Source organism: Sturnira hondurensis, unplaced genomic scaffold (genome assembly GCF_014824575.4).
Source record: "Sturnira hondurensis isolate 20B ecotype Veracruz unplaced genomic scaffold, ASM1482457v3 Scaffold0021143, whole genome shotgun sequence".
Lineage (NCBI taxonomy): Eukaryota > Metazoa > Chordata > Mammalia > Chiroptera > Phyllostomidae > Sturnira > Sturnira hondurensis.
Window position 1 is genome coordinate 27,596,995 of NW_028093774.1, and position 25,486 is coordinate 27,622,480.

Here is a 25,486-nt window from a genome sequence, read left to right on the forward strand (position 1 = left end):
CCACCCAGCAAATCTATCATTCACAATTGAAGGGCAGATAAAGAGCTTCCCAGGAAAGAAAAAACTAAAGGAGTTCATCCTCATCAAACTATTATTCTAAGAAATGTTAAAGGGACTTATTTTAAAAAATCAAAGCTATGAACAATAAAACGGCAGTACAGGAAAGTACAGTACAGGAAATGGAGTAGCCAAAGAACTTACACATGACCCAGGTGTGCTGGGTAGAGTGGGTCAAAGGGGGAAAACTGGGACATTATAATAGCATTATCAATAAAATATAATTTTTCAAAAAGGTACATGCTAAATGATTCCATTTAAATGACATATTAGGAAAGTCATTTAAACTATAGAGACAAAAAATACAGCAGTGGTTGCGCAGGACTGAGGTAGATTTGAGTGAATTCAGAAGATTATAGTAATAAATGATAAATCTGTCAAAATTCAGACTGAACCCTAAATACAAATAAATAAAAAGTTTAATGCATGACTAAAATCTGGACAAGTATCAAACTGTTAAAACTCAGCTACTGTCAAAAATTTTAAGATGAGTTATTTTTTGCACCAAATACACCAGAGAACAATGCAACAAATACAATGTACCATATTCAGCTACAACTTGGTTTTCTTGTTTGTTTGTTTGTTTGTTTGCTTTTAATCCTCACCCCAGGACATTTCTTCACTGGTCTTAGAGAGAGAGAGAGAGGAAAAAAGAGAGGAAGGGAAAGAAACATACATGTGAGAGAGAAGCATCAATTAGTTACCTCCTGCATGCACCCAGTCCCGGTACTGTTCACTCCTGGACTGGAAATGGAACCTGCAAACCTAGGTATGTGCCCCAACAGGAATGGAACTCACAACCTTTCAGTTACTGGACAATGATCCAACCAACTGAGCCACATCAGCCAGGGCCAGCCAGGACTTGTTTTATGCAGCCCTTTTACTTTAAAGTACTAAACTAAAAACCAAAACTATATGAAATAAAACATTTTCCATTTTATGCATGTTATATTATACATAGTAGGTAATCTGCAAATATTTGTTAACTAACACAGAATTCAACAGGGTTTAGATTGGCCTTTCTACTTCACTGATACATACATATGTAGCTTCAAACACAAAATCGTTCATTTCTCTCCCTGACTGGTGTGGCTCAGCTGGTTTGGCAGCATCCCACAAAGGACAAGGTTGTCAGTTTGACTCCCAGTCAGGGAACATCCTGGGTTGCAGTTCGATCCCTGGTTGAGGTCCATACAAGAAGCAACCAATTAATGTTTCCCTCCCTCTCTTTCTTCTTCCCTTCCTCTTTAAAAATAAAATAAATTCTTTTGTAAAATATTCATTTCTCAAAATAAATATATAATTAGAACAGGTAATTGCTGTACATACAATTTACTAACCTGAATTTGTACAGTTAACCAGCAAGGGCAATAGAGCACTTCATTGTGAATGAAAACACCATCAGGGTCATGGGTATTCTCTTAACAAAAGTAGCAACCTAGAATTAAAGAAGAAAATATGAAATTCAGCCCTACTCAAATTTCAGTTAGTCCTAATATCGTTTCTTTTTAATCACTTTTTTCTTTCTTTAGGTAGCCAATTGTGATATATAAAATGTTTGTATATTCACTTATTCTGCAAGCAGTGCTTTTCAAATCCAAATAAGGAATGGGTTTTCATTTAGCAAATTACACTCAAATGTAGTAACATTCAGTGCTTTAATCTCTTTCATAGTTCATCTTAAAATAAGTCAACACCTATAAAAGTTCCTCTGTGAACACAAAATTCTTTAATTTTGTCTATTGTTTTTAAATACAGGGCAACTTAAAAATGCTTAAAATCTTCTATATCCCCATAATCCAATTAGCTGTGCAACCCAATTTGTGACTATCTTCTACACAAATTTCCACTCAAGTCAATTCAATTTGCTCACTTTCCACAGAACAACTTTGGTATTCTCAGCTGTCACCCTGCAACACACTATTCCTTCTTTTTAGAACAGGGACTTTTTCTTCCTTAACCTCTTTGTCAATCAATGCACATCAGTCAACTTTCTCAAAAGCCTGCCCCTCTCTTCCTCCATGAGAGCTGATATAGTCATTCTGTACTCCATTAATCCTTGCTAGAATATTTTGCTGCCTTATATAAGTGCTATCTCATTTTATCTTCTGATTAGAGACCCTATCTCCTATTTTTCTTGCTTCCTCGCCATCATCTTAGACCATGTTTGACACAAAGAAGTATTCATTATAACTGACCGATAACTGAACTGGTCTTAACTTCCTAACTCTATGTTCTACAAAGCTGTCTAGATATTTTAAGTAAATAATACCCTACAACTAATATTCTCTAGGCATCTCGTATTTACTATGGCCTAGCCAAATATTATTAAAGTGAAGCATTTGTAATGAAGATGAACTTCTCACAAACTGTTTTCTGTGTTGAAGGCCATTATTCTTTGCATTTAATAGTGTTTAGTTTATCAAGCTGAAATTGACTATAAGCATATTACACTAGGTAAGCTTTTATATTTATATCATCAACTTCATAAAAGAATAATTATCAAATCTATTTACATTTCAAGGTTTCTACTTCACTTTTCAGAGAAATAACTTAGTAGGTCACTATTGGCATTGATAAAATACCTTTGAATTTCAGAAGTATAAATGCACTTCAAAGTTTACTATTTCATAACAAGAAATAAAAATTTAGCCAATAATCCCATAAAATAAGACTTCCTGCCAAAGAAAACACTGCTATATAAAATAATTTGAAAAATAAATAGCACAGTATTTTATTCATTGTTTTCTTCCTACTCAAGCTTACATTAATATATGACTTAATAAATGCTTTTATGGGTATTATAAAAATGGGAAAATTAAAATAAGCCATCCTTAATTAACACAGCCAAAGAGATATAAAAATATATTATCATACCTATTTACTATTAGCCTTTTAAAACATAATTCTATGCTGTAACTCAGTAAAATGATCACTTTTATGTATGTCAAGTTAAACAACTAACTGCAAGGAATTAAGAATCTAATGATATGCTACTGAGTCTTTAATGTGTACCAAATGCCTTGACTAAGCACTGTACATGGGCTAATGTTAAATCATTTAAAATCTCATAACCACCCTATAATTATCATCTCCATTTTACAGTTGAGGTAACAAATTCATGGTGAGGTTAGAATCTGAACCCAGATCTGACTCCGAAACCATACTTTTTCCACTCTACCAAGTTACAATCTACATTACATTACAATCTACAATCATTCACTAATAAAATATCAGTAATATTATCATTCAGCCTCAATTACACCAAAATGTAAACTATCTGTAGTACATGGTTTAACCTGAAACTCAGATATACTTATAATCTCTGATGGTTACAAGCTAGTAAATGCTTGTCATCTGACAAGCAATGAGGACGACATATATAAAAATAGGCAGGCCACCATGAATGAACGAGCTATTCAGAAACCTGTTCAGAATTCAGAATGCACTTCCCTTTTATAGAAAAACAATGCTAAAAACACTAATTCTATTCCCAGGCCAGCCCACACTGAAAAAGTAATCAACTACTACCTACCTACCATTTATAAATATTAGGAAGTGTCTGTGTGTGCACGCGCGTGTGTGTGTGTCCGCCCATGGAGGGGGAGTGGTATTAATATTCTAAGTTCCAAACTGTGAACTCAGAAATTCATCTGCCTCCCACTTTGTCGGTGAGAGCCGAGATGTCCCTGACATCCACAGCAGCATGGCAATCTTGCAAAGAGGCGGGTACTCAGCAGCAGAATCTAGAGTCAACAAGATTAATTAATGGTATCTGCTGGAAAATCTGATCACATAAGAGAAAGCATTCCTCCACACAGGAATCACTTCATGAGAAATTTCTGAATTTCTACACTATAGAGCACTTAAAACAAAAAATATTTTACAAGTTAATTTGATATACTATAGAAAACACACATTTACATTCCTTTTTGTCTATTTCTACTTGAGCATAAAACTATAAATTTGGCAAACATTAAGGCTTAAAATATTAATACAGCAACTATGTATTATCTCTACATTCATTTTTTTAAATCTGTATTAAATTCTTGATATTAAATTATTTCACTTAAACCTCACAACAGTCCCTTGACCTTGTTGTTAACCCATTTTACAAACAGAAAAACAGAAGTTTAGTAAAGTAACTTCTCTCTACAAGGTCACACAACAAATATATGGTAGAATAAGGTCTGCTAGCAAAGGTCTTATTCACTTGACTACATTTACTGAGCACCTAGCAGCCACACTGTAAAGGAAAAAAAGAGGTACAAAATCACAGACCTTAACCAAAGATATTCACATTCTGACAACCACTCAACAAATACTTCTTGAGTTCCTATTACGTTCCACATAATGTTTGAAGTTAAATCCAAGATATTTGTACGGATGGCTCTTCATTCAGGTTCTCCTTAAATAATATTAACTCTACTATATAATAATCTCCATTGCCAGGGATTTTTGGAGAAATGGCTGATTCCACGGAATCACCAGAAACTTACAAAGTAAGCATGGAACAACATTATTATTATACCAGGAGCAGAAAGCTATCAAACACTACTACGATCACATAAATGGATTCAGAAATCTCTTAAAGCAGCTCCCACCAGCCAAAGATAGGACAACTTGAGCTTCATTAACCATATTAATTGTAATGGATTAAAATCTAAATATGTCTAAATTTATGAATGCATAACAATCCTTTAAAAAATAAACAAAAACAGCCCTGGCTGGTGTAGCTCAGTGGATTGAGCGGAGGCCTGTGAACCAGACTATCGCAGTTCGATTCCCAGTCAGGGCACATGCCTAGGTTGCAGGCCAATTCCCAGCAGGGGCCAGTTCCCAGCAGGGGATGCACGAGAAGCAACCATACATTGATGTTTCTCTTCTTCTCTCCTTCCCTTCCCCTCTAAAGATAAATAAATAAAATATGTTTAAAAAAAATAAAATAAACAAAACACCTTCATTTTTAAGGAATAAATTTACTATCTTGAAAACTGGTAAATAAAGAATTAAGCATTTATCCTGTCTTTCCTCATAAATTGTGCTATTTGCTAACAAAATAACAGGTGAGGAGAGTATTTTATGGAAGTATCCTAAGTCATAGTAAAAGAGAAACTATTCAGAATATCACCACTTGGCAACCCCCAATGACTCATTGGATCCAGGCATTAAATATCAATGGCCCATAACACCACAGACACAAAAGACACATGCAGATATCAAGCACCTCCTGATGAACACAACACCAACTACATACAGTCTTGCCAAAGAAATCACACCAGAGTCTGATCATGCCTCTGGATACTTAGCAAAACATGCAAGACATATAGAGAACAGACTAGCACGCTGAGTTACACCATTGTTAGGCAATTCATGGAACCCAAAGAGTGAGAAACCACAAGTCAAAATGTCCAGAGTTCAAATGCTGAACTGTAGGGAAATGAAATGAGAAGAGGGACTTAAAGATTAAAAGACTAAAAAAAATTTCAAATTCAAAAAGAAAATAGGTAAGATTAAATTATAGCGTCCAGAGATACGTATTTGGGGGATGAAACTGGATACTGTAAAAATAAAATAATAGTTAGTACCGGGGAAGAAGGCAGTTCTGACTGGGATAGAGTACATGGAAAGCAGCTGGGGAAGCTGGCCAAGTTCTACTTTTTGACTCGGAAGGTAGTTATAGTTGTATTTACTTTATAATATATTAAATACATTCGGTTTTTTTGTGTGTGGTTTTCTGAATCTGTGCTTTATTTTACAACAAAATGTTTTTTTGAAGAATTCTGAATCTAACAAAGTTAAAATTCTAACTCTATCACATTCCTGTTGTATGATCCTAGGCAAGGCACTCAATATCTCTATGCTTCAGTTTCCTCATGTGTAAAATAGGGAAAGTAATACTTAACCATAATTATGAGCAAAGTACAGTTAAAATGTTCAGCAAAGCACCCACTGGATAATATTATTTCAATAAATGACAGTTACCACCTATTCAAAAATGTGAAGTTGTACAGAGTAACCATGCAAAACTCTTTGTATAGAATGGTTACACTACTATTTCCTTTAATATTAAAGATTTCTGTGTTATCAGTCACTCTGCATATAAATTCTTAAAAGTTAAAAAATCTAATAGAGAAATCAGAAACTACTTGCATAAGATTATTTAGTCTGTAGTGGGACCAAATGCCTTAAAAAGCAGACACATGTATGTTTTTGGTTTTACTTTTTAAATTAACATACAGTGAAACTGACTTTTGGGGGGAGGAGTGGGAGTACACAGGTCTATGAATTCCAACACGTGTATACATTTGTGTAACCACCACCATACTCAGAAAACAGAACAGTTCCATCACACCACCAAACTCCCTCACGCTATCACTAGTTTATCCTCCTCTCCCCACCCATAATCCCTGAACCAGAGATCTATTCTCCGTGAGTATAGGTTCACATGTTCGAGAATGTCGTATAAATGGAATCATGAGACTGTTTTCTTTCACTAAGCATAATGTCTTTCATATTCATTCAAGTTGTTGCATATACCAACAGTCAGTTCCTTTTTACTGCTGAGTAGTGTTCCATTATATAATGTATCCATTCATACACTGACACTGGGGACACTTCCAGTTTTTGACAATTATGAAAAAAGTTGCTGTAAGCACTAATGTACTAGTTTTTGAGGTAACATAGTTCCATTTCTCTTGGGCAAATACCTACAGGTGGGATTTCTGGGTTTTATGTTAAACATTATGTTTAACTTTGTAAGACTGCCAAACTGTTATCCAAAGTAGCTGTACAATTTTGCATTCACATCAGCAATGTGCTAGAGCTTCGGCTGCTCCACATCCTTGCCAGCTTGATATTGTCAAAGTTTTTTGTTTGCTGTTTTTGTTTTGATATTCTAATAGGTATATAGTGATATCTCTTCGTGGTTTTAATTAGCATTTGCCTACTAGCTAATGATGCTGATAAACTTCTGATTTTTTTTACTACTACATTTAATTCAACTTGTTAAAGAACTAAGTTTAATATTTTAGCATTCAGCCTGTTAGTGGAATGAAAGAGTTTTATAAATTAAACTAAGCTTGATGTCTTTTCAGAATCATTTACAACACTGAAGATTTCAAATTGGCTTCACAAGCAATAACAAAAAGTATATGCAAACATTTTCAATGCACTGGGTATAAAATGTACTCAAATACATTCAATTTATACTAAATTGAGTTTGTGTAGCTTCTTAATAAAAATTGAGAAAATTAACAGCTTCTTTCTCAACTTCCTTCTAAGACTCATCTTTCCAGAAGCTCCTTCCACAAAATAACCTAAGTGTAATGTTACCACTCAACATTTATTGAGTGTTTGTTTTGTGCTAGGCAATGTTAGACCTTATCTACCCATACAAATATTACTATGTCAGATGACCCTGGCCTCAAATAGTTTATATTATTCATTATTTTTTTAAAGTAACTACTTTCTTGTTTTCTAAATAGCCTTTCTCTTTTAGAACAGTTTTAAAGAAAAATTCTTAAGATAGCAGAGTTCTAATATACCATCCTCCCATCAGTTTTCTCTATTATTAATATTTCACATTAAAATTGTATATTTGTTAAAATTAACAAATCAATACTAATATATCATTATTAAATAAAACCCATAGTTTATTCATATTTCCTTCTTTTTCACCTAATAACCTATTTCTGTTCTAGGACCCTATCCAGAATACGACATACATTTGCTTGTCATGTCTTTTTAGGTTCCTCCTGGCTATGACAGTTTTTCAGACTTAACTTTTTTTAATGACTTGATGGTGTTGATGAGCACCAATTAGGTATTTTGTAGGATGCCCCAGGGATCGAAGTAGCAACCTGGGTATGTTCCCTGACCAGGAATTGAACCTGTGAACTTTTGGTCTATAGGATGACACTCCAACCAGCGAAGCCACACCAGCCAAGGCCTACCATACTCATTTCTTTTTAACATGTTATTTATTTATTTTTAGAGAAGGAGAAAGGAGGGAGAATGAGAGGGAGAGAAACATCAATGTGCGGTTGCCTCTCACTCGCCCCCAACTGGGGTCCCTACCAGCAACCCAGGCATGTGCCCTGACTGGGAATCAAACCAACGACTTTTCTGTTTGCAGGCCAGTGCTCAATCCACTGAGCCAGATCAGCCAGGACTCATTTTTAAACTTTAAAAAAAATTAACTCATTAAACGAATCTCATTGTAATGCAAAGCTTGGTTCAAATTTTAAAATTATTAATCAACATATATGTATATTTCTCTACAAATACATGAAAATAGAAAGCAAGCCCTGGCTGCTGTGGCTCAGTGCATTGAGCACTGGCCTGCAAACAGAAAAGTCATTGGTTGGTTTGATTCCCAGCTGGGCACATGCCTGGGTTGCAGGCCAGGTCCCCAGTCAGGGGTGTGAGAGAAACAACCCATCAATGTATCTTTTGCACATTGACACTTCTCTCCCACTCTTTCTCCCTCCTTTCCCATCTCTCAAAAATTAAATTTAAAAAATCTTTAAAAAAGAAAATAGAAAATGGTCACTATTCTAAGGTGCAGTAATATAAACTACAATGAAACTAACATCTATATTTCAACAATCCTGATCTCTAACTCCCCAACCACAGTGTACACTAGGGCTCCATATATCAAGGAAGGAAGGAAATAAGTTAAAAAAATTATAAAGAAAATTAGTTACCTGTCAATTTATTATCTCTGTAAAAAGTACCTTGCCACTTATCCAAGATATGATCTAAATAGAAATTAATGCCCTGGCAGGGTGGCTCACTTGCTTGGAGCACCCTACTGCACACCAAAAAGGTTGTGGGTTCAATTCCAGTTAGGGCACACACCTCCGTTGCAGGTTCCGTATCCAGTTTGGGGTGCATATGGGAGACAATCAATGTTTCTCACATTTCTCTCTCTCCCCCGATCTCTCTCCCCTTCCCCTTTCTCCCTTTCTCTCCAAAATCAGTCAACATACCCTCATGTGAGAATCAAAAAATAAGTAAGTTCAAAATTACTAAAAATTTGTGCAAAACACATTTACTTTTAATAATTTGATTGTATGTATTCATCTTTCCTCTTCTATTCAAATGGCAGGTATGATATTTGTTATATCATAAAATACAATTCTAGTTCTGTGACCTTGGGTCTAAAATAATTACTACAAGATTCTATTATTATAAACTGCTGCATAGGTAAGTTTCTCCTCAAATTCACTTAGGTCAAATGTACTTCTCATCTACAATAAATGAGACAACTGGTCTATGACATATGATATGTGATAAACTCTAATGCTGTGGCTTACATACCAGTCAAACCTAAGAGTCAAAAACAAAAACAGATCTTAAACCACCTGAAAAGTTATGTCCTTCCAAGCAAGAGGGCTTTTCTGGGTGGATGTAATGCACCTTAAGGTAGCTGTTAGGACACAGGACATAGAAGTTATTGATAAGCTTAGGACACAGAAATTATTGATAAGCTCGGTAAAAAAGGTTTTATCAAGTGAATAGAATACAAATCAAATGTGCTGCAGGAAGTGTCAATTATTCCACATCTAACTATAGTAAATTCTAACTAAAGTAAAACTTTATTTCTTAAACAAGTCAGAGGCATGGGAATAAGAGGGGAGGTAACTATTCTAGATTTAAAAAAACTTAAAACAGATACTACACAACCAATTATAGTAAGTAGATCTTTCAGGTCTTCATTCAAACAAACCAAATGCAAAATGACCTTTTGTACATTAAGTAGAAAGTTTAACACAAACTGATTATTAGTCAATTTTAAGGAATTACGGTTAATTTTTCTAGGTATGATAATTGCACTATGATTATACTACAAAAAAATTTAAGTTTCATCCTCAAGTATTTATGGATAAAATAGCATTTCTGGAATTTTCTTGGAAATACATCAACCAAAAAAGTATTGAGGGAGGGTAGAGGTGAAAGTCAAGTGATGATACTCCACTGTTGTGTTTCAAGTTTAAAATTAGAAGTGAATTAATAAACAAAATAAGCAAAACTTTAGTACTTAGTTATTAAATTGTCTTCCCTGCAAATAAATTAGTAACTGGTGGCCATATGACCAGGACCTAACACAGTGCCTGTCATACAGTACTTGTCCACTCAATAAACAAAGATTTGCTGAACAAATTACTGAATTGCCTAACAAAGAACAAACCCCTAAAATTCAAAGGAGGTAACATAAATTCCTAAGAAAATGTGCCTGTCAAGTCTGGGCAGCAGTACTAATAGCATGTTTAGGAAACTGTCCAGTACAGGGGCAGGAATTTCAAAGACAAAAGAAAAGCTATCTAAAAATACCCTCCCTAAAGGAGTAGGCAAAGTTCAAAAGTACAGGAAAAAGTTGGCAATGGGCAGCAGAAAAGATAATCTGGTGTCATGAGGGGGAACCTGGAATGCTTTAGAAGCTAGGTTCATTCTCAGGAGTACCATATCCTTAGGGTGATACCTAAGATATCTAAGGTGAACAAGATAATTTCTTTCTGACTTCAAGGCCTTCTCCTTTCTCTGTACTACAATCTAGATAATCCCTTGTCCATTATATTTAAACCAGTGTGACACTACTAACAGTATTCTGATCACTCTTTACAAATATTCTTTCATTTTCATATCTCTTCCACGAACAACTAAAACTTTAGAAAAAATCTGTAGTTCTAATTTAGAAAAGTATATGATACTGCTTAAAAAACCACAGATGACTCTGCCACAAAATAAATAATTACTGCATTAGGAAAGAAACATAAATATTAAATTAATTATAAAGCACAGAATTATCTATGGTAGAGAAAGAAAAGTGCTGAAAGTACTAATCAAATTCCATTACTTACTATCCACATTTAAAAAGGACCAGTAAAGCCATTGGTTCATAACATTCTATACAGTATTCCTAAAATAAAATCATTTTTTACATATAAAAGAGGTACAAGAGTAGAACCAGAGTGGTTTCTTAGCACTAGGAAGTTATTGTACATATTTTTCTGTTTAGGAGGGTACAGGTTTATCCCTTTAAAAATCCTCTGCATCCACAAAGAAAAATTTGTAGCTTCTCTTTTTTTTTTTGAAACACTCTAGTTTACCAAGTAATCTGCTTGAATAAATAAGACAATGCAATTTTTGTACCAGGCAAGAACTTTCGTCAAAGTGCAAAGAACAGTGTTTCTAACAGCTTTTAAATTTTTAAAATATAGCCCTGGCTGGTGTAGCTCAGTGGATTGAGCGCGGGCCTGCGAACCAGAGGATCACGGTTCCATTCCCAGTCAGGGCACATGCCTGGGTTGCAGGCTGGTTCCCTACAGGCCAACTCCCAGCAGGGGACACACAAAAGGCAACCATACATTGATGTTTCTCTCTCTCTCTCCTTCCCCTCTAAAGATAAATAAATAAATAAAATTTTTAAAAAAGTAGATCTCTTTAAATTATGCACATTGCAGACTCACGATAAAATTAATATTTTAAAAATTTTTTAAATATATTTACTTATTTATATTCAGAAATACAGTTTTAAAGAAACTTCTGATCCTTCATTTGACCATCCAGTTCAAGTGCCTAACACAGTCTGACTTGAAATTATGTCTCAATTGCAATTTACCTGAAGTTACTAGGAAAGAAAGTCTAATTAGCCCAGATGAGGTACAATATCCATTTTCTGAAAAGATTGGATTGTTTCCCTCCATCTCTATTTGTGCTTCTCCCTAAGTATTAGTGTGATTCTAAACATTCTGATTCTAAAGCTTTTCTACATCACTGCAACCTCAAGACTAGAGAGGACCTCTTTCCCTGATAGGTAGACTTCCAAAATGCAGAACAGAATTAGTATTTGCTATCTCACATAACCATCCTTGAATAGAACTGTGATAGGAATAAGCTTCCATTTAAACCATGTAACTAAAGTGTGGGGTAGGAGACATTCTCCAAGAGGCAGGTAAAAAGACGGGTATTAGTGACCTAGACATAATCACAGGAGGAGTTGCCGGTAGCCAATAAACCAGTGCAAAGAACTTAATGGCTACACATTATTTTTTAATTATATCTTTCTAATTTGAGAATAAAATATTTGTAACTGTACTTACACATTCATTTATATTTCTGTCTAAAATATTTTCTTAAAGTAATTAAAATTTCAGAAACTACATAACTAGCCTTTATAGCAACTTCTAATTACAATGTTTTACCTGTGGACAAATATAGAAGATTTTAGGAGCAGAGACTGCAGAGATTCAGAAGTAGAGAGTGAAAAGGCACCTAGAGTTCAACCACAGACCAGGAAGCAGAAGGGGAGCTGCCTTAGAACGGGGTTGGGGAGAGGTGGAGAGCATAGCAGATTCACCTACATAACAGAAAAAAAAACTGTGGCAGAAACAAAATAAAAGTTTATTTCTCTATGACATAAAATAATCTGAAAATAGGTAATCTAGGGCTTGTTCTACCATGTCATCAGTATACAGTGTCCTCCTGCTCTCCATTCATTCCACCACCCCTGTCCTCAGGGTCTCCACTGGCAACTGGAGAAAAAGATAAGGGTACATCTCTCCCTTTAAATAGAATTTTGGGAAGTATCACACACGTTCACTTACATATATCATTTCATTCATCAAAACTGCTTCACAGTTTATAATTTGCTGCAAGGGAACCTCAGAAAATTATTTCAGTATTAAAGTATTTCAGCAAGTGAACAGAGTGTCCACTAAATATCTAGGTTTTAACTTAAAAAAAAAAAAAACAGAGAACCTAACAGTAGATCAAAAGCAAGAAAATGCAAATGAAACCTGGAGATGTGAATACCAACTTTCCTTCTTTAACTTCAAGCTATAAAATGGCTAGAATGAAATATTGTTGATGTATTACTTACCTGAAAAAGGAGGAAATGAAGAGGAATGGGACCTTTAATTCTACTTCTTAGACTATTTATTACTCCTCCCCATATTGTTGCAAAAAGTTCACTTGAGAAATAACAAAAAGTGTGAACCAAAAATGTGAGCCAAAATAATTTGGCTCAAAGTTATTAAATCTCCTTACTATACAAAGGTATGAAACTAACGTATTTAACAAATAGAAAATACCAAGACAGAGGACAATTTAAATCCAAACAACACCGCACCATCACTCTTCTACAGGTAAAACTTTTAAGTTACTTCCCAGGACCAGAAACTCAGCCTAAACTCCTCTCCATACCCACACCACTGCTTGGTAAACCTCTCTCCTCGAGTCTAATAAAGCAGATCTAATCTCCCTGATTCTCCTTCCTTAGTCTTTTAAGAATTTTACTGTAATCACAATGAAATCACAAGAATAATCTCATTTAGAAATTATAAAGTTTTTAAAAATCTCATTAAATCCCCTGGAACCTCAAATATTCTCACTTTACTAGACAGAACTAATGATGTCACCTAGTATTCATTCACATATCTTCTTATCTCAAACATATAAATTGCATTTCTAAGACCCTAAACATTACATGATCTATTCCAAAATGTCTTTCCTTAACAGAAGCACAATACAGCGATAGTCATGGTGATGGTGGTGTTAGAACAAAATTAAGACCTTTAGAGGCTCCAAGTACAAAAAACAACAGTATAATCCTCTCTCTCCTTATTAAATACTAAACAAGTTAATACAATAAGATTCTTATTTCTTTTCTGATTACTACATCAAAATAATTTTTAAAATAAAATTCCATTTTAATGGAATTTTTGTTAATGTTTTCTTCTACTTTGCTGATACCCTAAGCCTTTGGTAGCTATAGCTATGCCTTTCGGGTAATCAACACTAAATAGTCGTAAGAAATAAAAGTAAAAGCAGTTGCAACTTGAGGAGTTCTACTCTGTGTCAGGTATTTTATATGCATTACTGATAATTCTTACCACATCCACAAATGGCAGAGGTGAGTATCTGAAATAGGCCTTTATGTCTCTCAAGTCTGGTACATTAGACATACTGCCTATAGGACATTTCAGGAAACACTAAAAACTAATTTTTTAATGCATCATTTGATTCAAGTCCTCAAATCTTCTTTGGAACCTAATCACTAATAATTCTAGACAATGAATGTACATATATAGCCAAGACCACTTTTTAAAAATGGGAATGGTCTCCTCTGGATTGTGCCATGTAGCAGTTATAATGCAGATGTTTGTCAAAGACCTTGTCCAGGCCATTCACTGTTCTGTTTTGGGGAAAACTACACCATTTTCTAAAAAGTAGATAAGCATTCTCAGAATATTAAAGAAAAGTATTTTGAAGTACATAAAAATATACTCAGCATAATCATTAGGAAAATGCAAATTAAAACCACAATGATATACACACATATTATAAGAGCTAAAATAAAGAAAACTGATTCTACTGAGCATTAGCAAGGATGTAAAGCAACAGGAACTCTCATATTGCTGATGAGAATGCAAAATGATCAAGCCAACTTTGGAAGAGTTTGGTAGTTTCTTACAAAATTAAACATACACTTATTTGATTCAGCAACCCTACTCCTTGGTGAAACAGACTTAAGTTCATACCCACCCCCCCAAAAACTATTCGCAAATGTTTACAGCAGTTTTATTCATAATTTCTAAAAACTACAAACAATCCAAACATCTCTCAACAGGCAAAGAGATAAACCATGGTACATCCATCCATTCTATGGATTACTACTTAGCAATGAAAACGAACAAATTACTGATACATACTACATGAATCTCAAATGCATTTTCTACGTGAAAGAGGCTGACCGAAAAGTCTATATAATTCCATGGATAGGACAATAACTTATAAATAGAAAAAGCAAAACAACAGCCAAGGAGAACAGATCGGTTTTTACTAGATTTAGTGGGAGAAGCTAACTACAAAGGGGCAACAAGAGCTCTGTGTCTTGATAATGGTGGCAGATACATATACTATGCATTTGTCAAACCCACAGAATTGTATATCACAAAGTGTGAGTTTTACTGTACATAAATTTTTTTAATTAATGCACTTAAAAATAAAGAAAATATGCCAAACGAGAAAAATAATAAAAGAAAGTATTTTAAAATTACTAGTTCTAGAAATGATTTTCATCAGGAGATAATATAGTTGGCTCCACTGAGCTATGGAGATAAAATTCAAAGTGTTTAACACATGGTTTACCACGTAGTAAATTCTGAACTGATACTGGGGTTCCCTCCCCTTTACCCACTTCTCTCTCTTACACAGGCATTTCTCTTTCCCTGTGTCTACCCTTCAATTCTTTCCTCCTCTATATTGGTAATAAATTTTTTTTACTATTTCATATTCCTTTCCTATTTCTTTGGTTAATAATAGAGTAGCCCCCCAAAACTTATCCTCGTGAGATATGTTCCAAGACCCCCAGTAGGTGCCTAAAACTATGTATAGTACCAAAACCGACTTAAACTATGTTTTTCCCATAGATACATACCTATGAAGTTTAATTTATAAATTGGCACAGTAAGAGATTAGCAACAATAACTATTAATAAAACAGAGCAATTATAACAATATACTATATTAAAGTTACGTGAATGTGGTCTCTGTCTCTCAAAATATAGTCACATGTGCCTTAACATTAGAGATCTGAGAAAAGCATCATTAGGCAATTTTGTCATAGGAACATCATAGAATATACTTACACAAACCTAGATTGTACAAACATTCTGTAATGAATAATGATGCTTTAATCATTTAAACCACCCACAGGTGGCAGTAAATTCCATATCATAGTCAGGCCTAGCCTTTTCTTTCAACATCATAAACAAACTTTTTGCTTTGGCCATGACTGTCAGGGTGCTGAGAAGAATAAGCTTCTGGAGACTTCTGCCAAGATGGAGGTATAGGTGGAAACACTGTGCCTTCTCCCACAATCAAGTTTGAATACAACAAAGGTTTGGAGAAATAAAGACACAACCAAAGGACAGAAAATTGAATTATACGGAAGTCCGACTACATCTAACTGTTCAACGGGACGGTAAGAGGGGCGGAGCCAGCAGCAAGCAGGGTCGGGCAGGACAGGGCCCCCCCCACCTGACCCAGGCGCGCAGGCAGATGGGAACTAGTTGCGGTGCGGGGCAGACTGCGGGCGCATATTCGCGCACAGTGAGACAGACCACACAGGCCCCAGGGGGCGAGGGCTGACGGCGGTAGCACACTCGCGTGCAGTGGGAGGAAACGCGTGGGCCCAGTGACGGCGACCCCGGCACCGGTGAGGGCCATGGCGGCAGGAGGCGGACAGGATGCCATAGTCCCTCTTTGACCCCGCCCCCACATACAGCGTCACAACCCAGCAACTGAGTTGCCCCGCCCTGGTGAACATCTAGGGCTCCGATCCTGCTCCTGCTACGTAACAGGCACGGACAGCCCAAAAGATGGCCCAAGAAGAACTCAAAGTCCCAGAGCCAATAACTCTAAGCGACTGAGAAATTGCCAGCCTCTCAGAAGCACAATTCAAGACACTATTTATCAGGATGCTCACAGAACTGGTAGATTATAGTCACAAATTAGAGGAACATATGAAGGCTAAACTAATTGAAATGAAGGGAGATGCACAGGAAACCAATAGTGATGGAAAGGAAACTGGGACTCAAATCAATGGAATGGACCAGAAGGAAGAACAAAACATCCCACCAGAAAGGAATGAAGAAATGAGAATTCAAAAAAATGAGGAGAGGCTTAGGAACCTCCAGGACATCTTTAAACGTTCCAACATCCGGATTATAGGGGTACCAGAAGGGGGAAAGAAACAGCCACGAGTGGAAAACTTATTTGAACAAATAATAAAGGAGAACTTCCCCAGTCTGGCAAAGGAAATAGACTTCCAGGAAATCCAGGAAGCTCAGAGAGTCCCAAAGAAGTTGGACCCAAGAAGGAACACACCAAGGCACATCATAATTACATTAGCCAAGACTAAAATGAAGGAGAGAATCCTAGAAGCAGCAAGAGATAAGGGGACAGTCACCTACAAAGGAGTACCCATCAGACTGTCAGCGGATTTCTCAAAAGAGACCTTACAGGCAAGAAGGGGCTGGAAAGAAGTATTCCAAGTCATGAAATCCAAAGACCTACAGCCAAGATTGCTTTATCCAGCAAAACTTTCATTTAGAATGGAAGGACAGATAAAGTGCTTCTCAGATAAGGTCAAGTTCAAGGAGTTCATCATCACCAAGCCCTTATTATATGAAATGCTAAAGGGACTTATCTAAGAAAAAGAAGATGAAAAATATGAACAGTGAAAGGACAGCAAACTCACAGTTATTAACAACCACACCTAAAACAAAAGCAAACCAAGAGGACAGCTAGATCAGGAGTGGAACCACAGAAATGAAGAACACATGGAGGGTTAGAAATAGGGGGGTGGGAGGGGGAGAAGGGGGGAGAAGGCACAGAAAATAGCATAGATGGTAGGTAGAAAATAGATAGGGGGGAGGGCGAGAATAGTGGGGGAAATATAGAATCTAAAGAACTTGAGACACGTGGTTATAAACTAAGGGGGGGAGAATAGTGGGAGAGGGAGTGTGCGGGTGGAGGGGAATGAAGGGGGGAATAGAACAACTGTAATGGTATAATCAATAAAATATATTTTTTTAGAAAAAGAATACGCTTCGGTTGTCTGGTCTTCGATCTAGGTCATTAGAAATTTCTCCATGCCTTTGAGAGGCCCTTCTCAAAATCTGTTAGTCTTACTGTCTTCAGCAAAGCAGATCTTTAAACAAATTCCATCATTTGTTCTTGCTCTTCAAGGTCATAGCTATGATCTGCTTGACTGGCACATACACTGATTTTCCACCTTTGTGGTCCTTAACACTTTTAATTTCATTTCCAATTCAGTCACTTGACATGACTTCCTACTGGCAGCACTAACAGTGGATTTTCTATGCTTAGTAACCATGATGAACAAAACAACACAAGATTAAATCAAGCACAAGAGAAAATGATGCAATCAATATAGTATAGTATGACACTGCAGCTGGCATAACTATTTTACAGCAAACTTTTTAAGTAGAAAGAGTATACTGTAAAATAACAATAAAAAGTATAGTATTATAAATACATAAACTGATAAGAGTCATTTCTTATCACTTTCAAGTACTATATATAATGGTATGTGCTACAATTTTATGATTGACAGCTCAGTAGGTTTATACCGACATCACAACAAACACGTGAGTAGTGTGCTACACCAATGACAGTGGATAACTGAAATCACAGAAAGTAAAACATGGATAAGGGGGAACTACTGTACTCCCATCCTTTGGGACACTGGCTCTCCCCCATTTTACGTGGTTCTGATGACAATGCCAATGTCATCAATCCCACAGTGATGGGCCGCATTCGAAACCATCCCTTGGAAACATCTCAGTATTCTGACACATGCATCTCTGCCATGAAAGAAGCCTTCTAAAACATAAGCAGAATATAAGACCAATGCAGAGAAAAAAAAGTGACATTAGGAAAGGAGACTATCCTGAAGACATCATTTAAATTCTGGATTTGGCTGTTCCTGTACTGCTCTACCGCTGTTCTTCCTCCCTATAAAGCCATTAAGTCATCTTCTTCTTTAAGTCATTTTAAAATTGTTGTTTTTAATGCTTCTCATGGCAAAAACAGTAACATTTTGTTTCCCTAAAAGACAAAAAATAGTAAATTATCTCTTTACTTCTGTGGCCTTCATTAATCTATTTTCATTATTAGTTGTAATTAATTTAAAGCTATTACACAGCCCTGCTGTAAGGAATCACACAACTACGAAAAGAGAAAGAAATTATTTAAAAAGCCATATATAAGTAGACTGAAAATAGCTGCCCACTGAAGATTTACATTACAAGTATCAAGAATCTTAAAGACAGGTTTTAATGTAAATTTTAGTCAGATTTTAAGACTTCAATGCAGGTAATGCTCACTGTTCACCATATTACATCTTACCACTCTTCTCACTCCAAACTAAGCACCATAAAAAAGATACCTATTACTTTGAGTCACTCTGGCTTTACACTGTTTACTCACAGTTCTTCATCAGTACCTGAAAGAAAGGCAATAGCATATGCCAACTGGAAAAACATGTACATGCAGTAAGGATTAAGGCAAAAGTCTTATGCGTTGATAATAATTTCTAATAAGATTTTCTTCAGTTTATCTGCCTAATTTCCTACTTATTCTTTGATGCTAAACTTAAATGTCAGCTCCCTTCATTTAAGTTTAGCATCAAAGAATCACACTCTAGTAAAGTTGCCTCTGCCTCCTGTCCCTCCATCAAATTATAATTATTTATATGTTAGTGGTAATGAAAACCTAAAAGTCTATAGTAAGAAATGAAGTAGAAAAGGACAGATGAAACACTGCAGTAACAAAATTCACAGATGGACAACTGAATTAATCTGATGCAGAATTCAAAGAGGATTCATAATTCAAGTTTGGAAAATAGAAGTGATAAGCCAGTAATAGAGACATTAAAGTTAGAAAGAAGAATACATTTTAGAAGAAAGAAAATAAAAGAAAATCCATATATGAGCATACTGAGCTTGATGGCATGACAAGCAGGCAGAGCTCTCCAGCTGGAAAATGAAGTTCAGACACAGTTTGGGAGTCTTCTGAAAGAGGTACTCAATGAAGCCAAGGGCCAGGTAACATTACAAGGAAAAGAATCTTGATTAAGAAAAATGTGTAAGAAAAATGCTTAAGAAACAAGCTGACCTTGTGAATGAAAAGAAGAGTGACTAGAATATACAGGAGAAACAGGAGAACTACAAAGTTATAAGCAGAAGGGAGAAAGAAACGGGGTTCACAGTGTTGAACATGAAGAATTAAAAAGCAGAAATTAAGACTGAAAAATATCCCCATTTGGCAATTCAAAGGTCACTGGTAACAACAAAGAACAGTTTTAGTAAAAAAAAAAAAAAAAAAAGGTAGCAAAATCTAAACAATAGACATAATTGTTTTTTCCTCCAGACTGCTGTATAATACAAAGAAAAAAAGAGAAGAATGAATAAGAAAAGGTGTTTGGGGGCTTTTTGGTTGGTTGGTTGTTCTGGCCATTAAAGATATTGTTAAGGAAGCCGGATATAAAAATAATGAAGGAGTTAATTGATGAACCTATATATTCCAACAGATGAAAGAAATAATAGTAGCCATGAAAGCCTAAAGGGACACATCCCTAAAACTAAATGGTAGAGAAGAGAAATTATACAACTTAGAAATAAAGGAAAACAAAGCTGAAGAAGCTTCTGTTGGAGGTAATCTTACTCTTTTCAAAAAAAAAAACATACAAAGTCTCTCATATCAATGTTTCTCTCTCCCCTTTCCTCTCTCCCTAAAAGCAATGAAAAAATCCTTGGGTGAGGATAGAAGAAAAAAAAGAACAGCATTCGTCTTCTCATCAGAAGCAGGAGACACAGATGGGCATTTTGTAGGCACGATGGGATAAAAAAAAAATACAGTTCCAAAAAATGCTGGCAATACAGTACACTATAGGGTTTCATTATGATTACCGTGATTGCACGGCTAAGTAGGAGCTACGGCTTGCATCACAAGAGAGTATCTTTCCACACATTGCTAACCCCAGAAAAGATCAAAATTTTAAATCTGAAGTACATTCTACTAAATGCATATTGCTATTTCACCATTATAAAGCCCCAAAATTCTAAGTTGAACCATTATAAGCTGGGACCAGTTGTATATGGAATCAGGGACTAGAAAAGGGATAAAATAGATCTGTAATAACCCTGTAGTTAGTCAATTAGGAAAGAATTGCCAACCAATATAAACAAGTATTTTGAAACACAATTTCTAAACAATTGTTCATCTCATTTTCACTTAACTAGCAGAAGGGCACAGATTCTTTAGTCTATTTGACCTGATTGTTATTATTTTATAAAGACAGACTTCTATATTCTGATCTGTATGTCTTTTCCATTGTGTACTTCTCCATCTTTTTCTTTACGTTATGAAACTTTTAAATTCATTTTAATGTTTTAATGTGGTTTTAGTCTTGCTTTGATGCTTTGCTTAAATATCAAAGTAGCATTTAATTACTCAAGAAATTAATATCTATTTTCTAGAAGACAAGTATTTGAGAGAACTATATAAAGAACAGCAATTCTGAGGCTAAAAATGGCTATTATCTTCTGATAGCTGCTCATTTATTATGATTAAAAATAAAATGCCCTGGGAAAATTTGAATGATGATCATCTTCAATATTTTGAAGCTTCAGAAGTTACAGAAAAAATTGTCTGTTTTCCTTTACCCTGAAATTTTTCCCATTACATAATTCACACTTAGGAACTTTATATGTATTACAAATTCAGTGGGACATTTAAAAATAAATATGGCATAGCATATACAAAAAAATATTGTTGCCATAAAAATAGTAACCTTAGCTCTATACTTGTTCCTACAATGCTGCCATTGCATAAAAAGCTTAGGGATTTAACTTTTGGAACTCCTTTAAAGTCTTAACACAATCTTTACAATATTGTCAAAAGTTAACAACTCTTTCATTAAATACAGCATTGATTTGGGGATATTTCTAGTTACCATAAGGTAATTTATCTAAATTAGAAATACCATTTTTGAACAGAAAGTGTGACTATAATGCATGAAATAAATTTTCTCATGCCACTATAATGACATAATCATTAACATATACTTTTAGGTACATTCTTCTCCTCTACAGTGTCTACTCTGTGGGTTACCACTCATACATTCTACTACGTTGGGTAAAATGTAAATTAAATCATTTTATAAGCATGCTTCTTATTATTGGGTAATACAAGCTCTTATAGTTTCTAAGGATCAAATTATTGAATATTTGAAAGTAGTTAAAGCACTCTCATTTCTAAATTTAGCTAGTTGTTATTCAACACCCTATCTTTTTCCATACTAAACTAAAAATGTACATTATCCTTTTGGCGAATACCCAATATGACCCTACTCAGTCAGTTGTCTACTCACACTACATGCAAACAGGGTCCAGTGGAAGTATCGCCTGCTTGAGTGTGGTTGCTAGGGTAATAATATGGGTGTCATAATTTATTGTCTTAATTTGAACATTTCACCTGAAATGTCATATGGTGTCCTTGAGTGTGATCATTTGATTGTTATGTTATAGAATTACATGCTTATGATTTTATATTAAAAGGTTTTGTAATAAAAAGAGGGATTATTTCTGCCAGACCCAGTATTGTAACACATACACACCCCTATTTTTTAATTTCATATATGTGTATTTTTTTCCTACTTTGTCACCTAAATGTTACCTGCTGGCTTTGCCCCCAGATGAGCATTAGGACGGTCTTTCTAATGGTAGTCATACATTTCCTTTGGATTATCTTTGAAAATCAGTCTAAGCCCATTCAGCCACCTTAAGTCTAACTTGATTCAAACTTAACTGAAAACAGTCCACCCCACCTTCTACTCCCAAAACAAAATATAACCAAAAAACAGTTTTTTTCTTATGTTCATAAGAAGCTTCAATTGCTTTTGAAGCCCTACCTCTGAGACTTATTTAACTTTGCCTTTATTCTCTTCAAAAGCCTTTATTAACTCAGCATTTAAGATTATCTCTGTCTCAAAGTTGTGCACATAAACTAAAAAATTCCCAAGAAAAAGTTTAATTAGCCATCTGGATTCCTCAAGACAGTCCCAATTTGTCCATTGTTGAATCATCTGTTAGACCATAAGCCTTGTTTTTGATTCAGAAAAAAAAAAAAAACAGAGTGACTGTACATAAGGGAAGGGCTAAAATGCATTCCTTTTCCTAAAAGGTCAAAGAATCTCTACACAATGGTGAAAATTCAAACACAAGGAGCACTGGGGCAGCGGGGGGGGGGGGGGGGGGGGGGGCCGGGCTGGTAATATAAGACAGAAAACTGTACTTGGACAAGAATTAAATAAAAATTAAAATTAAAAAAAAAGGAAAGAAGTGGAGGCCCAGAGGAGTAATTAGCCTGATACTCAAGTTCATATATTTGGTGGCAGAGCCAACACTAGTATCCAAATCTCCTTGATTCCAAGTTCAAAGCTTTTGTACTTTATCCAGTCATTCAAATTACTAAACAGGATTATGTCAAATGAAAGCAGCTAGACACAAAGACTACATATTGTAGAAGCAGGGAATGGGCAAACTGGCAAGAGGGAGCTTTTTGGAGGGTGAAAATATTTTAAAATTGGATTGTGATAATTGTACAACTGCATAAATTTGCTAAAACTTGCACTGTGAATTTTATAGTATATAAATTATACTTTAATAAAGCTATTCAAAAAATTACTAAGAAGGAACTCAGATTTTACCTTTAAGTCTGTAGAGCTCTCAGAATATGCCACAATATCACTAACACACAAAAAACCCAACTTCAGATCCTTTTCCCTTCAGAATTTCCAAAAGGAAAGGAGCTTACCTTCTAACCTTACATGTGCAGTGGAAACCAAAAGTGACAGGTACTACACAAATATTCACATAAGGAATATGCAAAATTTCTATGAAACACATTAGCTAGTGATCATTATTTCCCTTAAGGCAGGATCTGCACCACTATATGTAAGCCCCTGATGACAGGTATAGAATAGATGTGCTTTTTTTAAAGATTTTTATTTATTTATCTTTAGAGGGGCAGGGGAGAGGGAGAGAAATATCAATGTATGGTTGCCTCTTGTGCATCCCCTGCCAGGAACTGGCCTGCCACCCAGGCATGTGCCCTGACTGGGAATCAAACTACAGTTGTTTGGTTTGAAGGCCCACGCTCAATCCACTAGCTTGAGCATCCCTGAGCTACACCAGCCAGGGCAGAATAGATGTGCTCTTATCTGTTATCTGGTCTGACAAATTGCTCCAAGACAGAATTCATTGGTGATTTCATTTTCATAACATCTTTATACCATTATAATTTTAAACATTTAAAGAGTTGTTTTATTAAAAGGAACTATTTCTATTTGCATATAAGCAAGTTTCTTTAGTTATTACTTATGCATCCTTAGTAGGCATCCATCTCTCCAGCTGACCCAGGATTGACAGCATGTTCTCATGCTGCTGAGGCCCAGTTTACCAAGGCTAAGGAAAGACCTTTTGGCCTCAAGAAATTCAATTACCACCTTCCTAAGCCCTAGAGTTTCACTGAACTTTCTAAAAGAGAAAGAAAAATCAGAAACTTATAAAAAGAAACCAAAATGTTTACCCTGGCTTAAGTTCTTATTTTAAAGAGATTTTCTCAAAATTATAATCTCTTGACATTTGCTAAACTGTATGGATTAAGTACTTATTCAAAGGAATCAAGACATGAAAAATATAACATAACCTCTACTGAATATATCTTTCATGTACAATTCTATGTGCTACAAAAATGGAATCAGTCAGATCCCAAATGATTAGGGGCCTCAGTATTAAACACACACTTTCCTCCCTGTGAACTTTTCTAAACAATAATTGGCTTAAACCTGCTAATAGTACTCCCATGAATGGAGAGCACTGCTATTAATTTTAGTTTATGAGGTAGTCTCATCAATGGAAGTAGTATTTTTTTACATTATATTATGCAATGAGGCATGGAAGAAAATGAAGAGACGTTCTGAAAACCAATTCCTTATAGTCAGAAACTCCACAGATGAAGACAGAAATAACACAACAGGCATGAGAATGCATGCCTGGAAATTGGGAGAGTGGATCATAATACATAAAATATTAAGCAGAACAATAATGTGACTGATATAAGCCCCTTAAAAATGAACCAACATCTCCCATTTCTCTTTTTATATGGAGGCACAAAATCATCTTTTAAATAAATAATATTTAACCTTATACCAAGTAAAGTTCTTCTAGTCTCTTTCCTACTACCTCAAAAGGAAATAAACTCATTAGAATAAACCTATTGTATCATAAAAGCTAATGTTTTTCCAGGACATGTTCTATGAACTCTAAGAAAAAAAGTCCTACAAAGATGGACAACTCCCATATTTCTTACCACTGTTGGGAGAAGAAGGATGACAAACAGGTGGAAGAATGTGGAGGCAGAGAGAAAAAACAGGAAAAAAATTTCCCTCGCCTCCAAATAAGGCCGGCTCATTAATCAGTACAATCCTCTGTCTCCCTCAATCCACCTCCCTTCACTGACTGCCCCAATCATAGCTAAGGTCTATGACAATGGATATAATACAAAAGCTACAGATTATATTTCTCCACCTTTACCACTCGTCAAGACATTATAATCAATAATTTTTTAAAATTATAAAAATTATTTTTAAAACTAGCTTAGGAAATGTTGACTTGAGCATTACATAACTTTGGTATGCTTTTACAGTTTGATAGTTTGTAAATATTGTTTTTGCTAAGGCAAATTTATTCTGGCTCTCAGTATTAATGAGATATGATATCTCATTTAAGGGATATGATATAAATAACCAGCCACAAAATTAGTAAAAATCT

The 25,486-nt window shown here is 35.3% G+C and overlaps 1 protein-coding gene across 5 annotated transcripts in view; it reads right to left on the reverse strand.

Annotated features, from left to right (window-relative positions):
* Nucleotides 1-25,486, reverse strand: part of FUT8 (fucosyltransferase 8) — a 231,573-nt gene that overhangs the window by 173,343 nt on the left and 32,744 nt on the right. For 4 of the 5 annotated variants that reach the window (XM_037031173.1, XM_037031172.1, XM_037031170.1 and 1 more), the window contains exon 2: nucleotides 1,398-1,495. The exons of the other annotated variant lie outside the window; for it this stretch is intronic. The gene's annotated coding sequence lies outside the window, so the exon portion shown is untranslated. The remainder of the gene's footprint in view (nucleotides 1-1,397; nucleotides 1,496-25,486) is intronic. 5 annotated transcript variants of the gene reach the window in all.